The 27,874-nt window shown below is 36.3% G+C and overlaps 1 pseudogene; it reads right to left on the bottom strand.

The window, feature by feature from the left end:
• Window positions 1-9,175: 9,175 nt before the first annotated feature.
• LOC117035855 (coronin-7-like) lies at window positions 9,176-17,360 on the bottom strand (annotated as a pseudogene).
• Window positions 17,361-27,874: the final 10,514 nt, after the last annotated feature.

The following is a 27,874-nucleotide window of genomic DNA, read 5'->3' as shown; positions in this document are numbered from 1 at the left end:
ACCCAATCCCAATTTCAAGCAACAAAACCATGTGTTTTTTGTTTGTTTGTTTTTTACAGCAATTGTAAACATTAAAATCTTATTCAATAAAAGAAAATAACTGGAAAAACCTTTGTTTTACTTGCTATTCACATCTCTTTTTCACCATAGCAATATTCTCTACAAAATGAAATTGTAGGATGCTTAAAATATTTAGGTTTACTGTGCATGAAGGATCATGATTTTAAAGCACTGTTGGGTAGATTCTTAAAGATTAATGAGGCATTCAAAACTTTGTATAAATGTGAGAAAAAATTGAGGAAGTAAATAGGCCTGCAGTGTAGTCTCAGGATTATGCATAATCTTCTCGACAGTGTCTACAGTTAAACAAGGAATAGCTCTGATTGATAGCATAAGGGCAAATTATTTCACATACTGCTTGCCGTTGGGGAAAAAAATAGCTTAAATATAGATATTCAGATCTACTGCAGTTTATTACATGTTTAAATAACGATTTCGAATATGTGTCCCATGTTTTGTGATGAAAAATACACTTACGTTTAATGTGCCTTAAAATAGTTCCATAAAATTTAAAATAATTTTATATCAATTAGAAATCAACATAGGATGCATATTTAAAATCTATATAGTATGAAAAATGATTCACAAAGTACTTAATGTGTTAATAAAATGCAATCTATATTTAAAGGATATACAGATATACTATTGAAATTTTACTAACTAAATGCACTATTTTCAAAACACTTCAAATTGGCATAACAAAGTTTTAAGCAAAGCTTATTAGGAAAAAATATAAATACATCAAATTATTTTCTACCTATTATTGAATAAAATAGTTTATTATTAATGAAGTTTAGGTACTTGTGATGTGAACAGATACGAGCAAATTACTAAGAGAAAAACTTTACTGTCATTAGGAGAAAATTCTTCTGAATAATTTAAATTTTAAGATTAGATCAAGGGGTCATATTTAGAAAGTTCAGTTTTAAAATAAAAATTACAAAATGCCGAAGTCCCATTAAAAAATGCTTTGTACTTAAAAACCAATATATAGTGAACACGATGATATATGCTAGTCTTTTAAATAGGACAATCTCCATTTTCTAGGTAATCATGGGTTTAAAGATTTAGCTATTAAAAAGACATCTGAACTATAAAAGGCTTATAAGTACAAAAGCTTTAAAGATTTGTTGTATCTGTTGTTATAAAATATTAAAGACATGCTATTGTACATTAGGGGTAGTTTCAATTTTCCATTGGGCTCTGCTTTTCTCTCCACTTAGTGTCACTAGCAGATTAATAGACATCTAGATTGATAAACTTAATATACAAGTTTAAGTATAGAAGTTAATCAACAATACTCCTATTCTCAGTGTTTTTATGTAACGCCATATATATAAAACAAAGTTCTCAATCTACCTTTAAGTACAATAAAATGAAAAGTAAATCAAAAGAAAAAAAACTTCAAATTACAAATATGAACTGTAAAATTTCTTACCTGTGCTAAAATAGCTACTATTAGAAAGCCTCTCAACTAATATAGAATTAAAATTCAAGTATTCCAAACTAATATTAAAATTATTATATTAGTATCATTATTAATATTATCTATGAGATAAATATAATCACACCATTTCCAGCTTTTCCCAACTAAATCTCTCCACTTCATCTAACAATGTGTTTACAACATATATTATCTTCCAGGAAACATCCCCAGGTATTTGAAGAGCTCAACTCCAATTTAGCCCACAAAAAAAGCCCTTTATTAACACCAAAAAGGTGTTTCTACCTCCTGAATTAAATTCAGAGGTTCTAGGCACAAAGTCATGTATTTTCTTCGCCAGTATATATTAATCCTTAATACATTAAACTCTTAAAAGGCTGGAATATCCAGCCACACAGCGATATTTCTTGGTTACATTTTGCATAATCTCTTTAAAAGTCAGATTTGAGCAAAAAACCATTCCATTGTGTATTTTGACCTACTGGGTACTACATAAGTTACTTCCAAGTCAACTGCAACTGTGGTATGGTTTACTTCCTTTCGTTCTGAAAACAACTGAAACAATCCAGTAACCTCATCCTTGCCTACACCAACATCAGTTCTTTCTTAACCCGCTTTCATCTTGTCGGTCCTGGTCAAGATTCCTGCCTGGATCCATTCTCCTACTAGTGAAGTGGCACCTCTGGCCAGTCTGTTTATTCTGATTACCTCAGTGCTAAACCCACCTTTCCTGATTTGAATCAATATTCTTATTTCAAGTGCTTGACTCAAATTTAACGGTCTCTTAGCTATTTCAGGCACCTACCAGATTCTTCCATCAGTCAGACCATCCAACAATATGTGTATTCCTTATTGAAGAAGTCCTGTGAATCTGATCTTCTTGTCATGACCGCTGTACATTTCTGCCATTTTACTTGGAACTAAATGATGTTACTGGATCAAAGTGACCTCTGTAACATTACAGTATCCTGAGTTGTCAAAGGAATCACCATATTTGACAGACATCAGGGAATGGATGTTGAGGTTAATCCATCAATTCTCAAAAAATGTTGGCACACATTCTCTAGCTCCTAACGCTAATAAGATATATTTAGCGTTATCCAACAATGACATCAGAACAAGATGCAGCATGTTTTACCATTAATTCTATTTGCTAAATCATTTTCTGGCTCTCTGCCTTTTGGGAACATGGTGAGATTTCGTGTCCCTGCATCGCTGAAGTTAGGCATTTCTTTGTCCGGTAAAATGTAGTAAAAATATCAGTTCCTGACAGAATCTTAGTAGCCAGTACTAGATTCAATAGTCTCTTCCTGCTGCTAGATGAGTATGAAACCATAGATTAAGACTCCCTGTCAACCTGGGCAAAAAGTTATAGGAGCCACTTTGCTGATTCATGTTGGAGATGCAGCATGAGTGAGAACCTTCCACTGAATTAAACTCTTGAGATTTTAAGGGTGTTTAATACTGCAGCATTATGTAGCCCATTTTTACTAACATAGCCACTAAAGGGAACCTAAATTAATTAGTCACATGTATATACTTGACAGGCTTTATAACTTAATCAGTGCCGAGGGACTACTTTTAACATGAAGCAATGAGGCAAAGTTCAAAGTTGCCATCTATTTAATTTTAATAGGGAAAAAAAAAGAAACATGCATTTTTTCCCCTTATTTTGTCTGAAAGAAATTATATAATGACTCTCTAAAACATTATTCTTTCTTCTAAAATAATGGTGCGAAGACATCAACGCCAAACTGTTCCATTCATTACATCCATATAAACAGCAACTCTTATTGGACAAAATTAAAATTAAAAACATCGCTTGATTTAGATCCTTAATCACACAAGTCACATTATCTATTAACTATCTGTAAATTGATTAATTTTTGGATTAATTAGGCATATGTTAATTTGAATATTATAATCTATTAAATTAGAAACATTCTGTCCTGACTTATACTTAAACAGCATGACATTATAAATGACCATAATGATCACTAATAAAATACCAACACATTTTATTTTTTATCCACATATTTCATGGTAAATAATTAATAACCTCAAGATTAAACCCCCCAGAATTCAAATGTCATACATGTTATTTATGACGAAAAACAGTTTAATGAAATCCCTTCCAAAGCAAATTTATGCTGAATCTGTACTCATGACTTGCTAATGGTTTTTAAAATTCTCAACATAGAAAACTATCACCTTTTGAAAATTAAAGTCATATTTCTTCAGAAGAAATGGGGGGACACAGTACGAGTATATTCAAATTTATGACTTTGTTCATAGTTGTAACACATTTTCTTCCTGTTATATTTTGCAAATTTGTTTTAAAATTATTGATTTATATTTGAAGCTATATAAACTCATTAAGGGAATTTCTTATACACTGTCAGTCCCATTACACCATGAGCTCATCAATGATATTCTATAACTTGAGAAAGAAAATTTAAGGAATATAAAATTTAAAAATCCCTGACTAGAGTAGGATAGAAAAAAAAATATTTCTAATGCCTATAATAGGTCTTCTTAACAACTTGATTTTTTAAAAATCATATCCTTGGTTGAAATATGTTGTATTATTTTAATTATAAAAACAGGATTCACAAACAAAACAAACTTTCTTGAGAATTTATTGCTGAAATACATTTTACCATAGACAAGCACCATAAATAAGGATACACACATAGAAAAAAGTTCCTAGCATTCTACCCCATTAGATATATCTCAAATATTGTGTTTTTTTGCAAAAAAAGTTTAGTGAGCTGTATAGAATAACAATTCAAATTGTGAGGTTCTTACATTCTTTTCATTATTACCAAAATTGGTAATCTGGTGAAAAGAATTTTTTCTTACCACATTCTAATTCCCTTTAGAGTTTCTACCTACTTGCTTCTGGAAGGCTATATTATTCAAACTTTCCTCCATTTATTCTGTTGATCTTGTGCAGCTTTACAGCAATTTGTCTTATAGATCTTCATTATAGAGATGTTCCTCATTTACATTCCTTAATTTAAAAAAAATGCATGAAAGTATGCTTGACTTTATGATCTGGGGCTATAGCTTATAAACATGTATTCATTGTTTTGCCTGGTTTTACTTGTGTTAGTGTACATCTTGTTGCTTCTGGAAACTTCTACCATTATTGGATATAGGGATAAAGTCAAATAATTTCAGAAATTTTGTGCAAGTAAACACTTTATTTTTTTCTTTGTTGCTTGGTGTGTCAGCTTCCAAGGCTCACGTTTTCTGATGTCTTGATACTATATGAAGTTGAGTTCTAATGAAACAATTCTACATCTAACCAACGATGAGGAGAACATGCAAGATGCATGGGTATCTAAGCATTCCCTTAAATCACAGCTATGGCCCATTAGATTATAGATGAAAAGGAAAGAGTGTCCTAACTCAAAGCCAGGTGAACTCTGTTTGCAACAGGCTCTAATGAACCTCATACATCTTTGTATCTTTCCCTGAAGCATTTACTGTCATGCTAGGTGCTAGTCCAATGCGAGGTGCCAGTCCACTTCTCTTCATTCTATCTGCTACTATCCCCTACAGACCAGCATCATCTCTCATACTGATTTATAAGTAGTCTCCAAACTGGCTTCTGTGCAGTGCAAACATTTCTATGTTCATCTTGCCTGATGATCTATCATTGCAGACATTTCCTCTAGCATTCCCTTAAAAGATGCTTTCTCAGCTTTGTTCACACATCTCCTGTAAAATGGAGTTCAGTGCCACACATTTGGCTGCCATTTACTGTTCACTCAACTAAACTTGCTTCAAAGATTTAGTGAAATCTGCCTCCCAACAATTCCGTGTATTAATTTTAGTTCTGCTCAGTGGAGCTACACAGATTAAAGTTATCGTTACCAGTGAAAACATTGCTTCCTGGCATCTCTTGCATTTTTTAGTTCTCCTAAACACTACTCGTATGGCCTGGGTTTTCAGACCCATTCACAATCCTTTTTTCCTTATCTATGCACATTTCACTTGCAAAAAATCTCAATTAACAAATGATAACTAAAGACACAACTTCTGGAATGGCAGTGTGAGAAGCTCTAGACTCTCACAAGTGAAACAATCATATCTGTTGAAAAGCATTAAAACAACACATGTAACTAAAGTGTCTAATTTGCATATAGCATATGAAGATACATTTATATAAGAAAATATACTAACTCTCAGTAAGAATAGCAAGTCTGTGGCATTGAATCCACAATCTATTTTCGCACCCAACCCCCCCACCCTGCCTTCAGCTCAGCATAATAGGAAGTCTAACCCTACAGGTGCAACCAAGAATACAGGGATCCCTTGGTCTAGCTCCTCCTCTAGGACTATGGCTTCCCCAGGAAGGGACAGGCACACCTGGGTGACACACACGCAGCTCTGTGTTGCAAAACCTCTACTTTAATTAAGGGCAGGTGAGAGGCCTGAGGCTCTTTTTCTTCAGCCAGCCCCCACTTGTAGGGCAGAATTACATCAAGTATGACAGACTAAGAATACCAGATACCCAATCGTCCTTCCCCAGCACCCTGCTTGTAAAGCTAAGGTATTAGTCTAAGATAAGGGGGTCACTGTCCTTCTGGTATTTCCTTGAAGATTCATGGCTAATACTATTATCTTGGAATATGATTCATATGAACTTGCAAATGCAAACTAATTAGTTAAAAAAATGAAAACACTCTATGCTTTAAATGCCTCTTAAATATTTCTACTTTTCTAGATTACACATAATTTTATAACCTAATCAACTAACCTTTTACTCTTCCTCTCCCATATTTTTCATGTATATTTGATCAACCTAAGTGATGTTTCTTGTCCCTCTTCTCTCCTCTCCAGTCCAATGCAGGCATCCGTGTTCAGATGTTCATCATGTCTTACCAACTAAAACAAACTCCTAACTTCAGTTTCTGCTCTAATAGATTGTAGGTATCTCTGCCAAATTAATCTTCCAGAGTTCATACGAAGTCATTTTCCTACTAAGAAATCTTCAAATATGCCTTCCTGTCTACAGAATAAAATTCTTACCCTCATTTTGTTCCTCTCCATTATCTGGTCTAAACTTTCTTCTCCAATCTAATTTCCCACTGCTTCCCAAATTATACCCCAGGACTGAGTCAAGAACCATTCAGGAAACGATGTCTGACAAATCACACTTAAATGAGTTATTAAAGATTTTTTTTTAAGCTCACAATAACATGGTTAAATGTTTAATCAATTCAATAAAAATGTCAAATGATCAAACAGTTGCTAATTTACTCAAGTCACTGAAATTTTTGTTTACAAAACTGCTGAAGAGAAATTTCCTTTTCTTTGTTTTTGCTTAATTCTACCCTGTTACTAAAAACATTTATTAAATATTGATGACATTTAACAACATATGCCTAAAAAAGGTTTCCTATATAGTAATGTTTTGTACATTCTTTTTGCCACAATGCATTTTGTTACAAACTGGAAATTTGTTTTGTGGGGACAGGGAAGGGTAATTGCAAAATGACTTAAAACTTTTTAAACCCCAAGAACTTTAAAGACTCAAATGCTTAAGGGGATACAATTATAGTTTTCAGGTATAATAAAAATACTCTGAGTCATAAAGATCACTACAAATGAGCAGGTTATTTTTATACTGAGAACAGTATCTTAAAGGTGTAAAGAAGAAACAATCACAGTTAGCTCAACAGACCTGTCTGTACTGAACATCTACAACTCCATGATGTCAATAACTAGATTAAAAAGAGTCATAATCATCCTGCTATTATGAACAAATATGATATAAATGAAGTTATAATAATCTATTTTAGTTTAAAAAATAAAAATAAAAATAAAAAAAGGACATTCTCCTCCTTCAAAACCATTTGCTATGATTTCAGGGCCTTAATTTCTTTCTAACATGAAAAGATTGGTCACAAAAATTTCAGACATCTCTCAAGCTGTTTATCATTCAGAGTAGTTGTGGAATCAAATTAGATCATTAATATAATAATGATAGCATTAGGGATAGCTAATACATATTTTGTCCTGAAAACATGCCAAAATATGCCTCCAAATACACTTATGGTAAATACTGCATATGCAGCATCTCATTTAATCCTTTCAACAAACTTATGAGGTAGATACTTTAATTTTGACTCATTATTTAAGGCAGAGGGTGGGGGAGCGGACACTAAAAGTTGAAGTAACATTCCAAGCAGATGAGGAACTCAGGGTCCTGAGCAATAGGCTACCTTTCTTCATAAAAGTGCCATACTTGGAATACCTTTGTAAAGATACGTATGCAATTACGGCTACATAGCTTACCATAGGTGATACCTATATGGCCCATGGAAGGGGAAGGCAGTGTTTCATGCTTCATAAGCAAACTTCAGTGACATGGAAAGTGCATGGGCAGAAAAACTTAGGTTTGAATCCCAGTTCTGCCACTTATTAACAACATGATCTTCGATCTATCTGTTCCCTAACCTCTCTGAGTCATGTTTCCTCAACCAAAAAAGAAGAAATCATCCTTACCGTATTAGTTTGCTAGGGCTGCCATAACAACATATTGTCGACTAGATGGTGGTATAAACAACAACAGTCTATTTTCTCCCAATGCTGGGGACTAAAAGCCTAAGATCAAGGTGTAAGTCTGGTTTCTTCTGCGACCCCTCTCTCTGTGGCTGGCGTTCTCACGTGGTCATCCTCTGGTCTATGTCATCTGTGCTCTAATCGCTTCTTCTTACAAGGACACCAGTCACATCAGATTAGGGCCCATCCATGTGACCTCCTTTTCCCGTAATTATCTGTCCCCAAACACACTCACTTTCTGAGGTATTGAGGGTGAGGGCTCCAAGTTCTGAATTTTGGGAGGGACGCAATTCAGCCCATCACATTTACCTTTCAGGCTTTCGGTAAGATTAGAAAAATGTGAATCACTTGCCTACAATCAGGGAGACTTTATATTTGAATATATCGATCACATATCAGTAAAGTCAATGTAATCGGCTATTACCTTTTCTTATCTGTATAAACCGGTAGACTTATACATATATTCCACATGCTGATGTGACAAGAAAACGTTAACACATAACCGAGTTTTGATTCTTAGACCAGTACTATTTAAATTCAACTACGTAAGGTGAGCTTCCATTGTGTTAAAGGTTTGTTATCCTTTCATTTTGTTTCTAAGGACACAAATAGAAAATAAACATCCTGTTACCCTGTTTCTCTGAAAATAAGACCTAGCCAGACAATCAGCTTTAATGTGACTTTTGGAACAAAAATTAATATAAGACCCATTATTACATTTTATTGTATTATCTCATATAAGACCGAGTCCTATATTAATTTTTGTCCAAAAGACACATTAGAGGTGATTGTTCACCAAGGTCTTATTTTCGGGGAAACACAGTAGTAAATGCTTACTTCTACATACACCTCAAATCACAGCATATGCAACTCAATGGGACTTTAGAAACCATCTCAGTCAAACACACTTACTTTGCAGACAAGGAAGGAGAGCCTGACACTGGTAAAGTGACTTGCCCAAGGACATACAAATAGCTAGTTCCTGGCAGAACAAGTGCCGATTGCTAGTTCACTGTTCTGTCCCCTAGTACACAGTGTCTCCTGGGGTTTTCACAGAACTACAGGCTGAACAGTTTTCTGGAGTGATTATTTGTTTTAGAAGCTGTGGCACTCCAGGAAGAGAGAGGACTCGGGGAGCAGCTTGTACAGAAACACACAGGTGTCGCCCTGGTCTGTGAGTAGCACCAGGTCGTGGCTGGACAGGATAGAAGGGGCCACATCCAGCCCCAGCACTGCCAAGCACCCACTGGTCAGGGCCTTGGCCGAGTCCAGGAGTAGCTGGCACTCATGTTGGCTGCCAAAGCCAGATATCAGCAGAGAGTAACCATCACACACCCAGACAATGCGGACTCCCCGGGCCCCCTTGGGTCCTGGGCCTTCTGAAGGGGCTTATGGCCACTCCAGGGCTTGTAGACCTATATGCGTCCATCCTTGCAAACAGAGGCCAACTGCTGCCCATTGGGACTCCAGGCCAGGACAAAGATCTGGTCCCAGGGGCCCTGCAACCTCAGCCGCCCGACTCCAGGCTGAAGGTCCCAGTTCCAAAAGGCAGGAAGAGAAGAGCAGCATGTCCGCTGCCAGGGGATGCAAGTGCAGAGAGTAGATCTCTGTGTGGCCTGTGAGCACAGCCACGTGTCTTCGAGCTTCACTTCAAGCTTACTCATCTGGTTGAATGAGGTAGACACAAGGTGCTCCTGGGTGTCTGTCCACGCCAGCGGCCATCTTTGCTGACCTTGTGCTCTGGGAAGCCTCGGGGCTTGCTCTGGGGTCATAGACCCTCAGCTGCTTGTCATTACATGTCATGCCCACTACATGTCAGGCCTGTGCCTCAGCTTCAGACAGCGCCCTGCACCAGGTCCCTGCGGGCTGCCAGCTCTGTGAGGGGCTGCTGCTTGGCCATGTCTCAGACTTTCCCAGACACGCCCGGTGCGTTCACTAGGACCTCGTCCACGGTGGGGTGGAACTGCTTGCAACACCTTCACCTGGGTGTCCTCAGGGTCCAGCATCAGCACTGTCCCTGAAGGCAGCACCTGGCCAGAGGCTGGCAGCCGCAACAGCTTCACCATCCTGTGGGCTGAGCCCGTGTCCAAGAGGAAGTCATCAAAAGGACAGAAGTCCAAGTTTGGGATCAGGTCTGAATGGCATCCCAGGTGAGTCACACGTCACTTGTCCTCTCCCTGGTCTTCCTGAGGCACAATGCCTAGCACACATGGACGGTCAGATTTGAAGGCAATCAAGCTACAGCTGGATTTGATATGATTCCCACAAGAGGGGGTGGTTCCTGCTTGAATGTCACTGATCCAGGCCTCAAGGAGTGGCGGACGGGCCTCCCTCCGTGTTTTGGAACTTGGTTACCTGAAAGCTGCTTACAACAGCAGGGACCGCGGAAGATGCAGCTTCTAGGACTGGGCCCAACACCCCAGGTGCACCACAAGCAGCCTCAATTCCTGCATTTTTTTGGTGTAATTATTGACAATATAAAGAAAAGAATGAGGATGATGACAATTCATCGTTTTCCAAACCTATTGCATTGTGTGGTGGTTTAGAGGAAATATTCATCACTGAATTTAGAAAAAGAATAACTCAAGCCTCCACTGGCAGCTTCCCCCCGACCCTTTTTAAAGAAGTGACAGAATGCAGTTCCAATCTTCATTTCATCTATTTCATCTATTCACTCTTGGCTCTGGAGCCAGCCAAAGAGTTTTCAAGTAAGTTCAAGGTGATATACTCTGGCAGATGACTTCTGCTCAAAGTGCTCAGTTAGAGACCCACTAGTGTGTGAAGCAAGGAGGAAAAAAAAAAAGAGATCTGCTGCCAGTGGAGACTGCCCATGACAGATGGTGAAACACATTCTGTTTTTATCTTCACTCACTATTCCAGATTTTTAGTCTTGTCAGCCAGAAGTTGAGAGAATGGAGTATCATATTGCTGGTTATATAGCGTCTTTCCCCTGTTGCTCTTTCCCCATCCAGCACATTGACTTTGGGGGATCTCTGGGGGTCAAAAACCCAAATAGTAGAAAACTGAACTTTGCACTGTAATCAAAACTTCGGGTGAGCTACTTAATATCTTAGAACCTCAGTTTTTCCCATAGGGAAAAGAAGGATAATACATAAAATGTCCAGTTGGACAAGGTGGGTACTGAGTAAATGCTTATTAGTTATCACACTCACACAGAACATTTTTGTAAGGATTTTATTTTTAAAAAAGTATGAAAGTACTTAACAAAACTTAGCACATAGTGAAAAAAATAAACTATATCAATTTGTGTAACAACTTAGTCATTAAGTCTTAAAAGCCGCTTACTGAAAGTAGGGCTGCTTGCTGAGTTAAAAACGGTTGTGCAAAATAAATCTCTAAGTTGCAAGACAAAGTTCTTGGAGTGTTGCCGTAATGAATATGGATGAATAAAATGACCCTGGGGATATCAAGAATTCTCTCCCAGAGGTACAGGAATTAACTATGGTGATTTAAATCTTGAAACAGTTCTTGTAAATTGATTATGCATTTGACCAACGTACTGTGGTGATTTTAGGGTGATTAAATGTAAACAGACTCAATATATACAAAGGAAAGGCAACTTAAAGATAAAGTTGGGATTCATTAGTAAGGATTTGTTTATACTTAACACAAAGTGTTTTTTTTTTTTCTTTTTTCTTGCTAAAGATAGAATTTCCAAACCATCAATTTATTGTTATGGGTGGGAAATAATTCAGTGCAACAAAATTCTAAAAAGTCATCTAATTTGGAATAAATTTCATCTTGAAATCACAAAGAATGAGGCATTCTTCATATTTGTGAGGAAATGTATGTTTTTTATTTCTAGTCTATTGACTTCCATATAGTTATATAAATTATTTACATGTATGTGGTGTATATGTTTATAAACAAACAGGATGCCCCATAATCTTCTGAAGATGCCCCATTTCTTCTTTTCAGACATTGCTTGTACATATGCCATACAGACATTTGGAATTCAAATGATCAAAGCTTCATACACATTTTTGTTGTTTAACTTCCCCTTTGAATGCTTTGTAAGACCCTCTCTATACTATAAGTTTCCCCACCAAAAGATCATAAGCCACTTTTACTCTGAAAGTCCAACCCGTCTTCCTGCTCCAGGCTCATTTAGGCCTTCTGGCCCCCGTCACCCTCCCCCCCGACTTAAAAGTCTGACTGACAGGAAGAAAATCAGAATTAGCAGATATGTCTGGTCAGCAAAGTAAATTCTCAGACCCTATGTCAAAGGTATTTAAAGGAAAATCAAAAGCAAATCTCTGCCTGACAGAGCTGGGTGATTCACTCCCTGTGATCTTCTGTGCCTTCCTATCTGGTATTAGTGAGACTGTGCCTCTCTTTCTGCTCATTACTAGCTCTCACTGTTGGATGTGGATCACAGTCACTATCTGGACAAACTACAGGAGTGGGAGCTACTAAAAGTTTCAATTCTGTTTACCCACAAAGTCCTTTTCTCCTTCAGGACACTTGCACTGACAGATTCAAGAGACTAGATTTTGTGAAAAACATTCTGTACTAAAGACAAATGTATCCATAATTCTTACCGAAAAGTAAATTTTATGACCATTTCTGAAAATAACAATTCTGTAGTGGTTAATACTGGCAGTTTTATCTTGAGTGAGAAATTTATCAGACAGCTCAATTACTTAGGCCGTAAGATTATTTAGTGTTCAGTTCTATTGAGGATAATTGCCCTGGTGTATTACACAGAATTTTCCATCCTAAAGACTAGACATCCTTTTTTAAAAAAAGCAAAACAAAAAAAAAACACAAAAAAAAAACTCTAGTATGTCATCTACCCAATAAATTCTAGCTAACTTTAGTACTAAAAGGCTCATCATTTTTTCAAGTGACTGAGACAAACCTACCATTTTCTTTTCTGATTTGGTATAATTATAAGTCGATGTTACATTTCTGGCATATTGACTTATTTCACTTAACTGTCCTTTACTTTTATCCAAACTGCTCTGACCACAAATAGGTGTGAATGATAGAGCGTGTGGTCTTGCAGAGTTGTGTGGCCTTCATCCTTTCATATGTGATCTGAGTGTTATACCCAATGATGTATTTTTAAACAAAAGGACAAGATTACAGGCAAACGGATGGAAGACCACTTTACACATCTTAATTCTGATCTCCCTGAGGGCAGCGTCGGGGCCTGACTCCACTCTGCCTCCTCTCCACGAGGCCTCAGCACAGCTGGCTCTCAGCATACTCTGGAATTGGGTGAGTTATTCAAAGCTCTGACTCACCTGACTGTCACTATTTGTAGCTTTCAATATTTAAGATTAATAAAATAAGTGCACTAAGATGTGCTGGCAATCATACTGTTGACTCACATAAAAAGAAAGAAAATTCTAACTGGAAAAAATTGGGGCGTCGCTGGTCTAGACAAACAAAATACAATCAGGTGTCTTAACTTTGTAACTCCAAGAGGTTAGTGGTTGCTGAACATTACAGTGTGGTAGCTGAAAAACAAGGACCAGAAACCAGGGCCGCTGGTGTATAATCTCCTGTAATTTCCACCACCACAGTCCTTCTCCCATGCTAGCCTTACTTCCTTTCCTACACCAAGATCATTCAATCACAATAAGAGGTAACAGTAACAATAACAACAGTATTATCCAGCACTTACTATATACTAGACAATCTGTTACATTTTGCATTTATGTATTTCCTTACTTTAATCGCACAAGAGTATGAGGGAGGTGCAGTTATCCCTTCATACTCCTGATGAGACTACTTGTGCTAAGATTAAGAAATTTACTCAAGGTCACACATCAAGAAAATGCCAGTCACCTGTATCTCTGACCATTATATTGCTATTGTCATCCCTTTCTGATGAAAAGATAATCTTTTTATCTTTCATCTACAGTAGGTAATATATCCACTATCAGAAAATCTCCTAATAGATTCTGAAAATTTCTTCTATTTCAACCAGAAATATTATTCTGATTTCCTTGGCATCATTTCCCAATGTAAACAACAGAATATTTAAAGTCATATAAACCAACTCTGTTAAGAGATTTTTTTTTTCACTTGAACATATCACTTAGATACCCAGTCAAAGGAACAAATTGTTTCATCCAGCAATGATGCATGTTTTATTATATTTGATCCTGAAACAAAAATTAGTTCCCCTGAAAGTCATAACAATGATGATAACCAATATTCAGTGATGCTAAGTTCATTTCTTTGGGAATGCCAGTCAGTAGAGTAAGATGTATTTTATTGAGGGTGTGAATTCACATTTTTTTTTTTAAGACACAAACAAAACAAGACAGAAAATGTTCAGAGAAAGAAGACTGCATGAACTCCTGAAGGTTAGGGGAGGGGCAAGCTGCAAAATTCATGCTGCCGATGAAGGTCATTCATGCAGAATTACCCTCATGAATATTAAGAGACATAGACTAGTATCTTAGACATAAACATTTAAAAAGATGTTGATCCTTGAACTGGTATTGACTCTCATCCCTTAATACAAGCTGCTTGTTATGTGTTCCCTGACACTTTCTTAAATCATTCAATTCCACTCTACCTTTGCATACACCAGCTATAAGCAAATTCGGTCCTTACCTCAAAATGTAGACTTTTACACTGACAGTCTATATTAAAAAGTAGTGTCTTATAAAGTTTTCTAAAATTGCTCATAAATATTCATTTATATGTATTAGACAAATACATGTGCCATCCATTGCTGATGAAAAAAAAAAGTGCCTGAGAAAATAAATATGACTGGAGACATTTAGGCAAAAACCACCATTGACTCTCAGCTTTTGATTATAATTTAGAGCTCAGCGTCCAATCCCCTACCTTGTATCAGATCCCTTTCACATAATCACTATATGAATATTTCTAGCCATGAGGAGACACCTGGTTCATTTAATTTTTCATTAATCCTAATGATTAGAAAGTTCTTTCCCATTATTGTGGAAAATCCTCTTCATAAGGCATGAGAGCATCTGAGAGCAAGTAAGGTTTTTTTTGTTATTGTTGTTCTCATGGCAACCAGAATAAGATCATTACCTATAGATTTTAACCAAGTCACAGAGATGGATGTGACCCACTCCCAGATCATAGACTACATGCATACAACTAGGAAGAGAAAGACAGAATCTGAAAATCTCATGCTTTGAGCCTCTTTGTTCAGTAATCACTTGGGTGTTATTTTTAGATTTCAGTGTTCCAAATGATGAATTTGAGTTGGGTTTAGATATGGCCCCATGGGTACAATTTTCACCCAGAGAGAAGCAATTCAAGGCTGCACTGTCTTCCGCTCCCACTTCTCCTGGAATAACTGGGGCCCAGGACAAGTTAGGGAGTTGAAGAATGCTACCTTCATGCAATGGCTACGATCAGAGTAGATGACAGCTATTTTCTGCTGGGTACAATATTTGATATAAATGCAAACAATGAAACTTGTTAGCCAATTTCTACTTTTCAGTGCCCTGAAATTTCCATTACAATCAATGTAATAAAAATATTGCCTTTTGCTCCAACTCATCAAACTGTACAAGTTATATATATCCAGTTCTTTATATATCAATTATACCTCAGTAAAGGTGATTTAAAAAAGGCGGAGAAGTAGTTATCTGAATAAGATAATTGATTTTAAGCTGCAATAGCAAACTAATCTCCAAATCTCAGTTGCTTAACTCAACAAAAGACTTACCATGTTTCCCCAAAAATAAGACCTAGCCAGACAATCAGCTCTAATGCGTCTTTTGGAGCAAAAACTAACATAAGACCCAGTATTATACTGTATTATATTATTATATTATATTGCATTATATAATATTAAAGACCTGGTCTTATAGTAAAATAAGACCGGGGTCTTATATTAATTTTTGCTCCAAAAGGCGCATTAGAGCTGATTGTCCAGCTAGATCTTATTTTCAGGGGAACATGGTATTTCACACTATACATATGAGTTGGCACAGTTACTCAGAGACCCAAGCTGACAGGGGGAAAGAGCACTGATATATCTCACAGTAGCAATTATATGGCATAGCTCAGAAATAATGCATACCTACTCAATGTCCCAGTGGCCAGAACTACTCTCATGGAAATGCAATCTTCTATGTGCCAGGAGAAGCAGCAAACTTCATATTGGTAAGCACTGGTAAGGTCAGTCACATTACAATTTAGGTCTCCTGAAACCTTTTATTCTCCAATCTAAACATTCCTATTTCTATCACATATTCTTCAAATGACATGGTTTCCTAGTCTACCCTTCTCCTGGCTTCCTTCCAATTGCTGCTCTACTTTAAAGATATTTTAATAGTGGTACGTTAACCCCTTGATTTCACAGACAGGATTTTGGGACCATGTTTATTTTGTAAAGGAAAAGGGATATAGCTTTCAAAAGATTCTCAAAGGAGTCATCCTGAGAAAGTTAGGGATCATTACCCAGGTATCTCATTTTCTTTCTAATATAATACCAAGTTTATGCAATGTTCTAGCAAAGGTCTAAATAGCATTGTTCTATTACCTACTCTGGATATATTAAATAAAAAGGCCCTTACAAAATAAATTTTGTATTGAATTTTTTATAGGCCGTTGCCTTATACTAAATTTATGGACCAAAAAAAAAAAAAAAGTATACCACTTGCAGTGGTGACACATTTTGCCTTTTCTTAGTCAAATGATTAGAATGTTTTTGTTTGGTTGGTTTTCACTGATCTTTTACACTACATGCAGAACTGCCCATTTTTGTTTTCATGGGCTCTAGGTTTATATTATTTTGAATATTGATTCTAACATAAAGTACACAAACTATCCTCTCCATCTAACTTTGACTCTTCTACATGCCATCAATATATTCATCTAAATCATGTACACAAGCATTGAACCAATTTAATGCAAAGAACACACATAAAGTTTCCTCCAGGGAGATGTAATTGCATTTATCAGTATGCTCTGTGTATTTTCTCCTTTGAATATCTGCTACCACATTTGTAGCTGTCCTTGTTTACCTTTTTAACATGGTGTAACTCCCTCTCTCCTACTATTGGTGGCTCTTTCCTTTCAAATAAGCTCTTTATAAGTCCCCTTCCCTAAAGTTAATATATCTCTAAGATCACTGACTTCTATCCTGATGATGCTTTCCTTAGATGCTCTTGATATTTTTCTAACTTCCTATACCTAAAATACATGTACAGTATTAACATTTTTACAACAGATCTATCACCATGAAGAATGTCGAGTAAGATACCTAATGTCTCCAGGACTTACTTTCTTCAAAAAAAGTGGGCGGGGCCATGATTGGCTAAATAATGTTAAAGTTCCTTACAACTTGATGACTGCATGATTCTTTAACTTTTGCGAAAACTTTCTTTCCAAGCAGTTCAAAGAAATTCATTTATGAAACTGATTTGCTGAAGAAACTAAAGCCCAAAGAAATTATGGAGTTTTCTACATTAATATCCATAGTCCAACGCAGAAGTAAGAAGATAATTCCACAGTATTTATATTCCCTCTGAAAAATATCAATTCTCCTTGCCAGATATTAAAATGGCCCATGTGCCACATAATAGTAATAGCTCTTTAATTTTGGCTAACACCTCCTATTAATTCATTACAGTGGTTTTTGGCTGCAGAAGGGTAAGTACATTCGAAAATATTACAAGGTTAACAGTGCAAGGATTCAATAAAATTTATTCTAATAAATGTTATAAAACAGAATAGGGAAAAACAGACATATCATACACTTGAGTATATTATAAACATTTAGGCAGATAAGTATAGCTATAGCCTACTAGCTACCCATGTGTGAAATATTTATGCCAGACAACCACTGCCCTTGTATCAAGCCATCAAACTGTCCATTCAGTCTCAAAGCACAAAGTTTGCAGTATCGTCCTTCTTGTCTCATTAAGGTCATGCCTAATTATACAATATACCAGAACAGTCTCCAATTTAAAGTATCCAAAAGCCATTTTACAGTTACAGGAGAATGCCTTAATTTCAGGATAAAAGAAAAGCCATCAATTTTACTTTGCCTGATTTAAAAGCATAGGGACATCATATAAACTGTAGGATAATGTGGCTTTAACTGGATTTCCAAATATAGTCCTTATTAAAGAATCAGTAAAGGCTATAAATAAACCTCAGTCCAAACCAATAAATAGTGCCTTTAGATAAAATGTGAGTTGTTTCTACAGAAAACTTTAAGTGATCAATATTTTATTCCTCTTTCCTGACCTTACACAAACATTGTTTAAATTGACAATCTCCAAGGAAAAGCTATAGACTCCAACTCAATTAATTTTACTTAAAAATAAGTAAATACAATCTTAATATTGGTCTATCCTTAAAGGGTATTCTCCCCAAGAAACAAGACTGAGTTGAGTTTCGATTTGTGCTGTTGTTTGTTTGTATCTGTTTTAAACAGGTTTTCTTTGGGTCCCTCTGGTTTGGAAACCTAAGACAATGTAGGGCAATTTAGTTACTGAACTTATCAGCCAACAAGTAAACTCCTCTTCAGGCTTGCTACTTCCTTTAAAAGGAGTGGTTACTAGGCAATCATAAAAACGTTTCATTATCATTTTTACCAATTAATAAGATACCAGTGGATTTCACATGACAGGTATCTCAACAGATAGTTGTAAATGCATTGGCTCAATAATATTTAATCCGTAACTACTGTTTCCAGCACAAGAGCAAATTACTATAAAGTATATAACATGGGACATAAGAAAAAATCTGTAGTAGGATATTCCAAGGCCCTCTGCCTCCAAGGAAACACCAATAAAACATACATACATACATACATACATAAAATGGCAAAACTCCCAAAATGAACTTTGTTGAAACTCTGGAAATTAGCCAAAGGTTTACAGCAAACAAGCTAACACTGAGTCAAAAGAAAAGTGACTTCAACACACTACGATAATTTTGTTTGGCATTTTAACTTATCGCAATCCCCACCTCCTCTACTAACCTGTGATGGTCGTAAGGCAAAAGCCCACATTCCCAGTGTGGGTTCCCGATTCCAGAGGAAGGACAGGAGACCTTATCCTAAAGGAATTATTGTTGTCTGTTTTGACCTATCTGGAGGCGTCCCAAAGGACTGATGCAAGGCACTTTCCTTTGTTTTGCCTAACCCAGAACTCTCTCAAGGTGGAAAACTGGCAATGCTGAAGGCATTCTTTAATAACACTGAAAATTATGAGGTCACTGCCAACCGAGGGAAAAGACCACAGTTGGAGCAAATAATATAGACACCAAAAGCCTGAGAAGAAAAACTGGTGAGATCGATACTTTGGGTAACAAGTGCTCTGAAAAGTTCCCATTTAAAATGGAGACTCTAGAAAGCCATATACATAGTCAAGGCATAAAGCACCAGTAAAAACTTGAGAAGACCCAAAACTTTCATCTCAGGCTGACCTTTTTGCTCAGGGAAGCAGAAAGTGAAAGCTAAGGCAAAGTTGTAAAAAGCGCAATTAAACATAGGAATGAGTTCACACAGAGCCAATTTGCAAGACTACGATATTTTTTTTTTTCATGTGATTTCAATCACCTAAGGAAATCTCTAACAAACCAATAGCTGACACAAGCTAAAGGAACAGAAACTTCAGAAATCACACTTGACAAAGAATATAGTATGTATAAAAATAGTTTGAAAAAGTCACTAAATAAACAACTCTAAACCATTGCAAATAACAGCTACAAACCCTGAAGAGTCGAAAGTTTGAGGCACAGTTATCACATTATAATATTCAAAATTCCCACTTTACCACAAAAAGCATCAATCGTACAAATAAAAAAAAAATTATCCGTTCACTGGAAAAAAGTATATACTAATATAAACTGTACCTGAAAAAACACAGACATCAGTCTAGAAAAAGACTTTAAATCAACTGTCTTAAATATGATCAAAAAGCTGAAAGAAACCATGGACAAAGAACAAAGGAAACCAAAAAAAAAAAACAAATGATGTTTCAACAATTAGTGAATATTAATAAAGGGATAGAAATTATTAAAAGGAATCAAATAGAAATGTTGGAGCTAAAGTATGTGAAATGAGAAATTCACTAGAAGCACTCAATAGCAGATTGAGCAGGCAGAAGAGTCAGTAAACTTCAAGATAAGTCAATTCTAATTATTCAGTCTAAATAGCAGGAAAAAAAAAGAATAAAGATAAATATGCAGAGCCTAAGACACCTGAGGGATACCATCAAGCAGACCAACATATACGTAATACTAGAAGTCCCAGAAGAAGAGGCAAAGAGCAAGGGAAAGCAGTAATATCTAAAGAAATAAAGGTCAAAACATTTCCAAACTGGATAAAATATATAAACCTACTACCGTGTTTCCCCGAAAATAAGACCTAGCCAGACCATTAGCTCTAATGCATCTTTTGGAGCAAAAATTAATATAAGACCTGATTGTATTATATTATATTATAGTGTATGTTATATAAGACCCAGTTTTATAGTAAAATAAGGCCGGGCTTTATATTAATTTTTGCTCCAAAAGATGCATTAGAGCTGATTGTCCGGCTAGGTCTTATTTTCGGGGAAACATTGTACCGAAATATCTCAACATACTCCAAGAAGAATTTATTCAAGTAGATACACACCAAGACACATTTTAATCAAAATGCTTAAGAACGTAGACAAAGAAGAAAAGAGAATCTTGGAAGAAACAAGAAAGAAGTGACTCATTATTTACAAGGGATACTCAATAAGATTATGATAAATTTCTCATGGGAAACCATGCAGGCTAGAAGGCAGTTCAATGACATATTTAAAATGCTGAAAAAAACAAACAAAAAAAGAAAGAAACTATCAAAAAACTGTAATTCCATATCCAGCAAAACTCAAAGTAAATGGATTCTTAGATGTAACACCGAAAGAATGACCAACAAGAAAAAAAATAAACTGGTATCTGTCAAGATTAAAAACTTTAGTGTATCAAAGCATACTATCAAGGAATTGGAAAACAACCTACAGAATGTGAGAAAATGTTTGCAAATCATATCTTTAATAAATGTCTATTTTCTAGAATATATAAACATTACAACTCAATAACAAAAAGACAACCTAATGAAAAAAATAGCAAAAAACTTGAATAGACATTTTCCCAAAAAAGATAAACAAATGGCTAAGCACATTAAAAGATGTTCAAAATTATTAGTCTGAATATTGTGAACAAGTATTTGTTTTAATATTTGTTTTTCAATACTTTTGGGTATATACTGAGAAACAGATTTTCTGGGTCATATAGTAATTCCGTCTTAAACTTTTTGAGAAACTAACTCACTGTCTGCTAAAACGGCTGCATCATTTTACATTTCTACCAACAATGTATGAGGGTTCCAAATTCTCTGTATCCTGGCCAACATCTGTTATTTAGCCTTACACTTTCAAATCGCTGTACAGTTTGGAAAAGAGAAAGACCAACCCGAGCTAGGGTTTATACTGAATTTTATTATTTTTTAAAAAAGTAGATATCCATCTATTAGCTTTTGATAGGTTATAGTGTGGTTTAAAAAATAATGTCTGTGTGGCTTACTATAACAATATTTCTTGTTCACGTATATGACAGCTGATAGTTAACTTTAGGTTGACTCCTTGTCATTGTTATTCCGTGACCGAGGCTGAAGAGACAACTTCTAGCGCCATCTCCTGGCAGAGGGAAACCAGAAACTGGGGCCAATTCCAGGTTTTTAAACTCCTACTCAGTTATGGCAATATAATACTTCCAATTACATTCCTCTGGCCAAACCAAATTATTCAAGCCAAGAGTGACGTCCGTGGGGTGAGAAGGTTATTCTTCCTTAGGAGAGGTGCTACAAAACACATGTCAATGAGTAAGGAAGTATAATCCTTTTACGAGGACAGATAATAATTGGAAATTACGTATAATTTTAAAGGATGAGCTGTAGAAAGAATTTCCTGGTATTATACACAACAGGCATCTCCAGGTCCAAGAATACGCACTTATTTTTTTCAGTCTGACAGAGACTACGAAATTGTCCTCTAAAAATGCTGAACAATTTACTTACCCACCAGAAATGTAAGGACATTTCCAAAGTTGGCATTATCAGACTTTTTAAATATTGCCAGTGTGACTGGCAGAAAAAAATATTTCATCATTCTTTCTGTATTTTTTTTTCATTATGAGAAATGTTAAGCATTTTATGTTTAACAGCCATTTATTTTTCCTAATCTATGCACTACCTGCTCAGATAATTTAAGAAGAATACATTTTTTTTGAATGAACAGAGAACGGAGCCAAGCTGTTAAAATTCTTTGTTATCTGATAAAAGCCAGATTTGAGACTTAGCTAGCATGACTAATGCTGGAAGTTAAGCAAAAGGATTCTGGATACAGGGTATATGATTGACACAGCAAGAGCTACGGTTTATTGTCTTGTTAATTACAGTTTTTTTAAGTACCATCCCAGAAAAGACTTACCTTCAATTCAGAAGGTATCTTGGGTTCTACAGATTGTTAAATACATGGGCCTATTGTATTATTTCTGACCCCTGAGCGAATGTAAAGATCTCCTGGTCTTGTGCTACTTAATACATATTGTCTATGTCTGAGAAAATACAAACCATTCTGCAGCATTCCTCCCGACATCCCTCCATATTCTTCAACATTTCCCAGATTGGATCCCATAGAACATTAATTTCAATAGATGTTACAAAGGAAAAAGGGATAGGCAAAGGATGTGGTCAAATAAGTTAGTGAAATACTATATACTGGATCCTGTCCTAAAAGAATGACTCGCTAGCTGTGTAGTCTTGGTAAGTTAACAGAATCCTCCCTGACCTTGGTTTCCTCATGTAGACAATGAGGATATTAGTACCCACCTCATAGAGTTGTTGTGAGTAATGTTGTGAGTTAAGGCAAGGAAAGCCTTTAGAACAGTGTGTGATACACAGTAGGCATCAAATAAATTTCAGTTCTTATTTCCATGGTTGTTACAATAGTATTGAAAAGCTCTAAAAAAAAAACAAACACACAACTATGCAGCAAACAAATGTTTGACATTGTCCAGCCAGTTTTCTTCAAATGATTTGATACCAGAACAATTGTTTCTTCACTCAACACTTTGCACTTTCAGAAATGATACCTCCTTTTTACCTATTGCCAGAATCAGCAAATAGGACAGAAGTAGGAATGGGGAGAGAGAATGACCATGCTTCAGGTTCATAAAGGAATCTATCAATCATGTTGCTCTCTCACTTCTAGTTGTTCCTTAAGTGTCAGCCTGTAAAACTGCTATGATTCTTGTACTGGATCTCACCATAAACACTTGATTCAGTCTGTCCAAATGCAATGTCAAACATTATAATTGCCTCTGTCTGCTATGAGGTAGAAGGAAAAAATGAAATATTTTATTTCTTATCTTCCATGTTCCTCTTATTACACCCAGAGACATTTTTCGTGTGTGTGTCTGAGCATACTTTTCAATAACAAAGCTGCTGGGAGATTTCAAGATGAGGAAGTCAATGCTTTCTCTCATTATCTTTTCCACAATAAATAAGGCAAAGATTTCTATTCTCCAGGAGTACAGTCCAACTTCCCTTTATTTCGAATCAAGGGTAGGCTGAAACCTCATAATATATTTTCTTGATATCAATCAATTACCTTATGGGAATTCTTGAATAAGATACCGGTTTGCCCTCCCCGGTGCTATAGCTGAGATGACTTGCCGGTGTTAGTTTCCTAAAGACCTAATGAGGTTTGTCCTTAGCAAAAAGTACATCACTTCAGAAACCCCTCAGAGGATCAGCCTGGAAAGTCTAATGGTTTCTGTATAATAAAGCCAGCCTGATAACTAAGAGCTTTCCCACCTCTCATCAAAACAGAGATTATTAAGTACTTAGCACTTGTGACAACCTTGTTACCCAAAGTAAACAGAAAAACTTCATTTTGTATTTTAGCAGGGAGCACCTGAAATGCAAATTAATTTAATTTAATCTATTCACACTATAAAAATACCTGGCAAGTGGCTTTTTTCACTCTGCATATTTAATCGTAATTGAAGATTCAAGTCACATTAACCACTGAAGCCCAGAAAACTCCCCACTTAACAGCTTTCAATATTCCTCAAACATAAAGATGTTCTATTATGACATCGATGATTGTCTGCTTCAAAAACATCAATTGGAATAGTAATTTGAAAGTAGAGAATGTGCACAACTTTGCTAGGAAATCACGCTTGCTTCAGTTTTTTAGAGTATAAATATAAAAAGGCTATGTTTTCCCTACAGGCCACACATCCTGTCATTTCTGCTTCCTCAATACTTGGACACCTTTTTCGTGTCTCCACGCTGACAGTTCAGACACTACTAAGGTCTCACTTGGCTCATGGCAGAAGCCTCCTAATCCATCTCTGTTCTCCCACCTGTTCTCCTCCCCACCATCCCTTCATTCCAGCTCCTCCGTGACTCCCAGAATAAGCTTTCTGAAGTCCAACAAACTACATACAAACCCTGACTGTCTCCCCATTACTTTCTGGGTAAAATTCAAACTGCTTTTTGCCGTGCAAGGTCTTGTGTGACCACTCACCTCCCGTTTCGTTTTTACCTCCCAGCCTCATCTCTTAGCACTTTTCTCTAGCATGCCCCTTCTTGCTGGCTCTTTGCTTCTCCTGTAATATTCTCTCACCTACTCCTTCCTACAGCTAGTTTCTACTTACCCTTCAGGATTCAGTTCAGATCACATCCTCCAGAATATCCTGTGCACACACTCGCAGCCATTCTAGGTTGTGTGCCCTTCTTCTGAGGTCCCTTACTGCCAAATACCAATGTGAATCTTGGTAGTTAATCTGCAGTCCAATTGCCTTACCCTTCTTCCCATGTTTCCTGCCTCCCTCCCTCCCTATTAGATTATCATCTTCTACAGATTAGAGACCAAATCTTTTGAGTCTTGTCTTCTGGCACGGATACGGACGGTAATGGTTTCCTACATAAAGTTATGAATTTCATTCTGAATACTGATTCAGTATTTGCTTATCACTTTTGTGACTAATGTACTAAAAATAATAAAATAAAAATAATAAACAATAGGTAAGACATAAACTAGCATTTGAATGAATAAATCTTTCTTCCATCAAAACCATTCAGATAAGCATCCCTCCAGGTCACTGAAATAGACAATATTCCTGTGTACTACAAACTGAAATACCACAAATTATAACCCATGCCTTGCCTCTCTGAACTATCCTAATCTTCTAAGCAAGCCAGAGTAACTCCGTGCAACCTCAGCATTAAATTACTGGAAGGCACTGTAGTTACATTAAAAAGAACATGTGATTCTTTCACTATGACATCGCACAAGTTCCCAGAAGATATTGTTGAGGAATCAAGGTTGATGGGCTTCTAATGTTTACAGTGTTGACTAAGTCACATTGTTGGAAACTTTCAGAGATGACCCTCCTATTAGGTCCACACCGCCATCTACACTCCAGATCTTGTCTCACAGAAGCTCTGTGATTTCATTTTATTTACTTTGTGGCAGTGGCCACAATACTGAAATTTCAGTAAAGTGGTTTCATTAGAAGGGACAAGAAATAAATTTAAAAAATTATTGTGGTGGTAGTATCAATGTCTATCAGAAAAGAGAGGTAGCGTATGGCTGAAGTCAAATAAATGAGCAATTAATTTAAATTAGTAAAATGTTTAATTGATTAAAACCTGTAAAATAGATGAGCAAAAAAGAAAAAAAAATGATAATGACAATCAGAACAAACAAAAGATGCAGCCAAAGGAGACAGGATACATTCCTCGGTGTTGGTGGAGAAGAGTGTTAAATGCTTACTAAAAGAGAAACTCCTTTGAGCATTTTCTTTATGACTCTTAACCTACATTCTCAGAAAATTCTTGGCACATAGTCAGCATTCAAAATATACTGAATGATTAAATCAATGTGTGAACAAATGAGAATATGATTTTATTGAGTAACTAAAACGTAGACTGGATAATAAAAGAGAAATAGAGAGCCTACATTTTTTATAGAAGATATTAAATTTTGCTAAGGAGAAATAACAGGTTTGACATGACTCTCAAATTCACCCCTTACGTAAAATGACCACCTAAGACTACTTGTTATCAGAATTATTTCATTCATGCCAAGCTAAATTTTCTCCACTTCTCTGGAAATGCTTTGTATTCAGAAGTAAAAAGAATTTTCAGAAGTCTCCCCCATATGCTTCCCCCAGAGCTGAGCTGAGATAGGGGTAGAATCGTGGCTATCCTTGTACCAAGGGCTGACTGGGATCCCTAAAAGCATGCTCCCCAACATCCAACCGCCCAGATCCAGTGGGAAGAGAATGGCCATAAGACAGCTGAGTTCTGCTTCCTCACACCCTACAGCTCCTCAGAACATTGCATAGCCTTCAAATACCAGTTTGGACATATGGAAAACAACACTTTTTAAAACACAAGGCTTTTGAGTCAAACTATCTTAAATTTGTACCTAAATGTACACCAGGCCAACTGGGGAGTCTTACACAAGCTACTTAAATGCTCCCAATCTCAGTATTTACATAGATAAAATGCAAGAAACTGTTAACATCTACCTCACCTCATAATACTATTGTAGAGCTTATATAAATAGTGAGAATTCTTTAGTACAGCAATCCTAGCACAACGTAAGCTCTCATTAACTAATAGCTAATGTGATTTAAATCTCAAATTTCTTGTAGAAGAAAGTAATAAAGATACAACCATCTTTATTAGCTTTCTACTGCTGCATAACAAATTACTTTGTGTGTCTACATCCAAATCTCCCCTTTTTATACAGACATCATATAGGTTTAGGGGCTCACTTTAGTATAACCTCGTCTCAACTAATCACATCAGCAACAACCCTATTTCCAAATAAGGTCACATTCCCCAACAGTCTGAATTAGTGATATTTTGCCATGTACATTTTGTCTTCCTGTTCGGAGGCTGCAGTAGGCAGTGTGTTATCTATCCATAAAAAAAGGAAATGCAACATGTCTTATAATAATCATTGCTACCATTTATAAAGTACTAGCTATGAACCAAAAACAGAGCTGAGCACTTTACATGCACCATTTCACAATTCTCATAGTCGCCCTGTGATCTAGGCTTTCCTACATCTCCATTTTACAGAACCTTAAAGAGATTAAGTGACTTGCCCAAAGTCACACCATAGCAAATGAAAGAGCTGGGACTCCAAGGCAGACTGTCTGAATCTTGAGCCAAGAGATTCATCGCCACCCTGCTGCCACTCAGTATGATACAGGGAATTAATCACTAAAGATCCATGGGTGAATGCTGGCCTTTGTGACTGTAAACACCATCGGTGTCTATGCAATATACTACAATGTACTTCGTATCAGTAACTAGGGATGGATAAATTACTTTATTTAAAAATGTATTCTTTCAAATTGGTATATATGTTGCATTATAATCTTGTTTGCAATATTAATTTCCTCATCTTTTTTCATAGGTAGTTCAAGGATGGATTGAGGGGAAGTGAGCACATAACTAAAACATCCTGTTCCTTGCACTTCGGTGCTCTGTTTGAGTAGGAAGGTTGGGGGGAGCCTCTAGGTCTGGAAATAACAAATTGTACCAATTTCGCTACCACTGTAGATTGTATCCTTTGGATGGAAATTTAAAAGCCATCTAATCCAACCACCCAAGAGAAAGGACAACCATTTTGATTTTGAAGAAGCTTCTGAGATGAAAGCCTTAGCTGCCAGTTTGTCTGCCTGGTTCTTCATACTGAACTGAGATTTGCTGTACAAGAGGCATCATTTCAGGCCAGAATGAGCTCCACTGTC

The sequence above is a fragment of the Rhinolophus ferrumequinum genome, chromosome 16, assembly GCF_004115265.2.
Source record: "Rhinolophus ferrumequinum isolate MPI-CBG mRhiFer1 chromosome 16, mRhiFer1_v1.p, whole genome shotgun sequence".
Taxonomy (NCBI): Eukaryota; Metazoa; Chordata; class Mammalia; order Chiroptera; family Rhinolophidae; genus Rhinolophus; species Rhinolophus ferrumequinum.
This window is presented reverse-complemented; position numbering and strand designations above follow the sequence as displayed.